The following is a 7,350-nucleotide window of genomic DNA, read 5'->3' as shown; positions in this document are numbered from 1 at the left end:
GTTGCCCATTATAATAGCATCTGAATATCAACTATATATAATAGGTTAATTACTCCTATTTAGATTTCTTTTACAAATTCTAGAAAACATGATTAGATAATTATTTTTTAATATGTTTAAATTGTGATTTTATTTTTTGGGTTTAACTAATATATATTTTAAGGGTACATGATAAATTTATCATTAATAAAAAAATTTAAATATTTTTATTTGGGATCTGCTACACATACAAGTAAAAAAGGCTTACAAGTTAACTCAACCCAATAACTTGTCCACGCGTACTCACTCCCTTTAAATGGAGCGTCAACCCACGCGCGTCACTCAAACGGTTACTCTTTGGAATAAGCGCTCGTCATGGCTAACTCTTCCTCTTCTCCTTCAAACAAACCACAAAGTTTCGAGCAACATTCCAAACTGAAGAGACATTATTCAAGGTCAAATTCGTTGCGAAGATAGAATTCTCCATCAACAATCTCCAGAAAAAACGAAGAAATATTATTTAAGGTACGTTACTATTTTACTCATCTTGTACATTTTTCACATTTCTGTTTCTGATTTCGAAATCGAAAAACTAGGTTTTACTGTTCTTCTATGTTCTTATAGGTTTTACTGATCTTCTTGTTCTAAATCTCATATCACTATTTTTACTGTTCTTCTTATTCTAGGTTTTACTCTTCTTGTAAGTTCCTCTAGGTTCTACTGTTCTTCAAAGTGGTTCTAGCTTTTACTGTTCTTCTTGTTCTAGTTCTTCTCGTAACTGATTTTTCGCAGTATATTGCTTAATTTGTTGGGTGTATATGGAATAATTTGTATGGGTGTATATGGTTGATTGTTGGGTGTATATGGCGTAATGTGTTGGGTGTATATGGTTGATTGTTGGGTGTATATGGCGTAATTTGTTGGGTGTATATTCCTGAACCCATATCATGTAATATAATCAATTGTTGCAACTGTCCTAATATTGCTTGTCCTTGGGTGTATATTGCTTGACATTGTAATATTGCTTGAACTTGTATATTTATCCATGATTCGGTGAATTGAACATAATTTTGAACTGATCTAATTAAATACTTATGAAATTGGTTTTGGTGTATGTGCCTGATCTAAGTTTTTATCGTTCATCTTGTTCTAGCTTTTACAGTTCTTCTTGTTCTAGTTCTTCTCCTAACTGATTTTTGTGTGTATATTGCGTAATTTGTTGGGTGTATATGGCGTAATGTGTTGGGTGTATATGGCGTAATTTGTTGGGTGTATATTTCTGAACTCATATAATTTAATATAGTCAATTGTTGCAAATGTTCTAATACTGCTTGTCCTTGGCTGTATATTGCTTGACATTGTAATATTGCTTGAGCTTGTATATTTATCGATGTTTGAGTCAATTGAACATCATTTTGAACTGATCTCATCAAATACTTATGAAATCGGTTTGTGTGTATCTGGTTGATCTATGAGTGTATCTGACTGATATCTATGGGTGTATTTTTTATTGCAGTAAAAATGGAAGGCAAAAAACAAGCTGTAAAAATGTAAGAACAAATATATGTCTTCTATTCCATGAAACGAATCAAGACAAAGCTGAAGCCATTAGCGGAAGTCATGCAATAAGATTGTCCAGACCATCCTCATTGTTATTGAGTCCATTTTGTCAGATAGATTCTAATGATATTGACACTGATTAATGTAACTGTTATATACTCTTGTAAGAAATTGAACACATACTGTAAATATATTTGATCCAATTATAAGTAAAATTTTTTCCATAATTAAACTCTCTCTGGTGTATTAAAAATGTCTGATTTACAGGTACTATAATATGAAGGAAAATATCAAACAAAATATACACTCATAACCTGACATTTTACACCCAAAGAATGTTGATTATACACCCAAACATCTATTCCCCTTGATGATTTATCCATAAAAACCCTAAACTATAAACCCTAAACACTAAACCTTAAAAACCTAAAACTTAAACCCTAAACACTAAACACTAAACCCTAAAAACCTAAACCATAAACCCTAAACACTAAACCCTAACCCTAAAAACCTAAACCCTAAACCTTAAACACTAAACCCTAAACCATAAACCCTAAACATTAAAAACCTAAAACCTAAAACATAAACCCTAAAAACCTAAACCCTAAACCCTAAAAACCTAAATCACCCAACCTATTATACACCCAAATCATTGATTTTTACACCCATCAAATCTCATTTTACACCCAAAAAAAGTTAAATATACACCAGATTCTATTCCCTAATGCTTTATCCCTAAACCCTAAGCCCTAAGCCCTTATACCCTAAACCCTAAATTCTATACCAAAATAAAAAAAACAAACAATAATTTATAACATAAACAGCAGATTCTGAAATATATATATAAAATGTCAAACACAAGAAAATTCAGAAATACACTCAAAAAAATTATGGTTTACACCCATATTCTGTAACTATACACCCAAAAAACTATCCACTGCTGCTGGTTCCCTGAACTGATAATTCATAACACGTTCTTGATATTAAACAAACAATAATTTATAATATAAAATGTCAAACACAAGAAAATTCAGAAATACACTCAAGAAAATTATGGTTTACACCCATATTCTGTAACTATACACCCAAAAAACTATCCACTGCTGCTGGTTCCCTGAACTGATAATTCATAACACGTCCTTGATATTGGCTGGAATTTGGATGCACCACTGATACAGCATGAAAGAGGTTTAACTAGATATAATAAACCTGCAGCCTTGGCATAATCCTTGTAAAATTTTGCAGCATCTTCAAGGTTTTTAAAAGTCATTCCTACCTTGGGAACACGTTACTCATCAACAACAGAGAGAGACTGCAAAATACAACATGTTAAAAACAAGAAAATACTATAAAATTTCTACACCTCATAAAAAAATAACAATCAAAGTAACATACACTCAAGGACTCCTGATATACACCCGAACGACAACAAGTCAATTAAAAATAACAAGAAAAATCATAAACTGTAAATACACCCAAACTTCTATAAAAATACACCCAAAAAGTTCTGATCTACACTCGAGCGTCTGCTATAAATTGCAGATAATTAATAAAAACTAATACATTAGATTCAATCCACAGATTATGTTCACGCATTAATTTCACAGTCTAGCTTCACGAATTATTCAGCTAGACAATCAAAATTAACTGAAACTAAATCAAATCTTAGGAACTTCGTTCGATTCAAATTCAAAATCCACTTCGTTGTGATTGAGCTGACAATCTGAGATTGAATCCACTTTGCCATGATTGCGCTAACAATCTGAGGTTGAATCATCCATTATCTTCAAAAGGACTTCAAAATTTGATTTCAGAAAACAGAAAATCAAAATAAAACGAAGCTAGCGTTACAGTTCGCAAAACTCAGACGAATGATGAAGACCAAAGAAGTGATAAATGCAGAAGAAAGAAGGATCCAAAAGACGAGGGAAGAACGCGAGAAGGAAAACGAAGAAACTTGGCAAGAGATTCGAAGAAGGTAAGAAAATCTTTTGAAGATTGGAAGAGAGATATTCGCGCGTTAGTTGATTTTGATTGAAACTAAAGTCTGTTATATAGCGCGTGACTTGTACGTATGAATTGGAGCGCGTTTAGGGTTTTAGTAAGTTTCGCACTTGTAAAGCTTGTAAATGCCAATTGCTTGTATGCTAAGATTAATTCTTTATTCAATTTACAGCAAATTCACAAAGAAAGAGGAGCATTGTTTTTTAGTGCCAATACACAATTTAATTTATTTATTTTTGGTTGTCATAGTGTCTTAAAAATCATGGGATCCAAAGTATAATCAATAATTTATAAGGTGGGTGATAAAGATAACACTAATTTTCAATGAAAACTGTGTGGATCAGCTACTCCTTTGGCAGATTAGTGGATTTTTTAGACAGACAACTGTAGTAATTAAAGTGATCATAAATCCTAGTGAGCATTAGTCCTCAAAGTTCGTTACTATCATTAAAGTTGAGCCGTAATCAGACAAATTTTCTTGATGGAAAGCAGAAAGTAAGAAAGAGAGAGAAACTCATCACAAGTCTCATATACATTTTCTAAAGTAACTAATAATATTTATTTATATTTATAAATTTAAAAGTACACATACATGTTCATTAAGGCTTTTTTTTTTTGGTTATGAAAGTAGAAGTGGTGATATACTTTAACATTGTAATTTTTGGTATTTTTTAAAATTGTGAAAAGTACGCAAATCGGAGGGTCCGATTTCATTGCAGAGAGAGAGGGGCACAAATCGGACCCAGGGTTTTCTGAAATCGGACCCAGGGTTTTCTATCAGTGCACAAATCGAACCCAGAATTTTCTGCCAGTACACAAATCGGACCCAGGATTTTCAGTACCTCTAATTGAACGGTTCAATTTCTCTTGGACAGCCATCATACGCCAGTGAATTATCATACACCCCCATAATTCAGGTATACACCATTCATTTCATCATATTAAAAATAAAAAGTTCGTTCATTAACAACTTTATTTATTTATATATATATATATATATATATATATATATATATATATATATATATATATATATATATATATATATATATATATATATATATATATATATATATATATATATATAAATAAATAAAGTTGTTAAAACAGGACAATTAAAAAAAAGTCTATAAAATAACAAAATCCAAAAATAATAAAATAATATTTTTTTTGCCAGTTATCTTTCCTATAATGTAAAAAAGCCAGCCCCTCAATCATAAAAAGCCAATTCCAAAGTCAAACTTTGTTAGACTAACAAAAGCTAAAGTAAATAGTCTCATATTATTATTATTATTATAACATATTCTTTTAATTAGCAGCTCAATTCCGGAATCTCACCAATTTGATCCTGATTATGATATTCATGTATGTTGCTTTGCTTTATTAGTCACCTACTTTGAAAAAGAAAAGATGGCATTTTGGTCTTTTTAATTTTTATTTATTTTAATTTTTCCCCCTTGTCCCCATACAATGGCCCTACCACACCAATCAATGATTCAACACCTTGATGTTCATATTAGTGCCTTGTATATATATTTATTTAAATAACAAACCTAAGTTTCTCAAGTTTAATCCCGGTGACATATATCAATATATATAAATAATCACACCATACCAAACCGTCCAAAATTCACAAACTTTCCAAGCTTCTTCCTTCAAAAAAAGTCACCCTTCAACCCTATATATTTGTACATAAACTCATCAAGTTTTGGTGCTTAATAATAATTATTAGTCCAAAACATATGGATCATTATTACAACAGAGTTAGTAGTGGTAGAGGAGGATCTTCCTCTTCCTCTTCCTCTTCTTCTTCCTCTTCATCGTCAGCATCGTCCACGTCATCATGCCACGGAAAATGCAGAGGGTTTAGGTTGAATCTAAGAAGGGTTTACTATCTAAGACTAAGGAAGAGGTTCAACTTCTTCCTTAGAATCTTTGATAAGTTGACAAAACTCTCATATTCTGAGGCTCTAAAGATTCTCAAGAAAGTGTTCCAAAGAAGAAGGAGTGGTGGATTCAAGAGGAACAACAGTAATAGCAGCAGGGATGGCTTGGTGGTTATGAAGGGACACGTGGCACCATCTTATGTGAGGAACAATTCTTTCTATGCAGAAGCCATTGCTGATTGCTTGGAGTTTATTAAGAGAACTTCAGTTTCTTCCATGGACGACCAAATTCATGACCCCATTCACCATCATCATCATCATCAAGATAAAATCTCATAGTAAATATATAATTATTTTTTCCTTCTTTTCATATTTTTTTTACTAGAGACAAAACATAATTAATATATGCCAGTATTTTTTAGCTTATCATCTTCATGTGTATTTTTAATATTCCTTTTTTTTTTTGGCATTTTTTGGAATACATTTAGTTATTCCTGTTTTCTGTGTATATTATTATTAAATCAGTTTGGTGAAGTTTTGGCATCGGTAATGGATCATTCTCTGTATGTAAACAGACTTGGGAAATTGTCAAATTGTGTCACAGACTCAACTTGTAATGTAACATGTTGTTCCTTTCTTTATCTACAAATTTTGTTCCACAAAATTAAGGGGTGTGGATATTTTCCCCTGTCTTAATTTTGATTTTGTTAGACGATAATTTTATATAATTCAGTTATTACTATTTAAAGATGGAAACTCAGGTGCAGTCGACTTCACGTGAAGTTGATACCTGAGAGCCGTTAGATGAAAATTTAGTCAAATCAGTCAAATCATCTAACGGAAGTTCCCCTTATATGTAAATATATTTCGAGAATATATAGTTCTTTTTAATTTTTCATTTAATTATTTGTAATTATAATTTTTTATTATTTAATATTTTTTTATATGTTTTTTTTGTTCTACTTAAAAAATGTAAGATGAGAAAATATACTTTACTAAACAATTAAAAAAAATTGAAATAATCTATTTCTTGGAGATAGCAATAATCATATCCCTAAATTTGGTTACATGGTTATAATTTAGTACACATGAGCAGCATTCTCATTAACATATATTAAAATGAGAGAAAAATAAAGTTTATTATTAAAAAATGAGTATTGATAGTGATTAGGAATCCACTAATGCTTAGCTTTAGAGCTAAATAATCTAGGGATTTGTTTGGTGGGCCGCACTAATTTAAGGGGGTGTCTGTGACAAAGGCCAGGTTGTGGCTAAATTGGCTTACAGCTTGGCTCTACTAATCTTGTTTCTTACCAACTCTCTGTCCAAAATAATCTAGCTTTTGAAATCTAGTGCCAACACTTCTAAAAAACAACAAAAACATTTTGCATTGGATACTTTGTCCCAATACAAAGACCATTATGTCAATTATATCATCATTTCTTGTTAATTGATGTAACTTTGCATCAAAATCAATGCAAGAACTTAAAAATTGATATAACTATATTTCATTTCATAATAAGTAGGGCAAATCACACATAAAAACTAAACGGAGTTTAAAATTATACAATTTTACCAAAAAGAAAAACGTTACAAAAATCTATAGAAATACAATTTTATGTAATTCGAATAAGCGTCATTCGAATTATCCATCCCAACACTAATTTGAATAAGACCAATTCGAATTATTAGAGATACATACAAATCGAATTTGTCAGATTTATGCAATTCGAAGCAGTATGAGTCGATTTATGCATGCATGTAAAGTTCCTAATAATTCGAAACAAGTTGTTTCGATTTATCCTGATTTTATTCTTATATAATTCAAATGAGGCTGATTCGAATTATGATGCATTGAGCTATTACAAATTTTTATAGTACCTCTAACATTTTTTAAGTCATTTTTTAAAATTGTTTTATA

Source organism: Arachis ipaensis, chromosome B05, assembly GCF_000816755.2.
Source record: "Arachis ipaensis cultivar K30076 chromosome B05, Araip1.1, whole genome shotgun sequence".
NCBI lineage: Eukaryota > Viridiplantae > Streptophyta > Magnoliopsida > Fabales > Fabaceae > Arachis > Arachis ipaensis.
The sequence above is the reverse complement of the archived record's forward strand: the minus strand, read 5'-3'. Positions refer to the sequence as shown.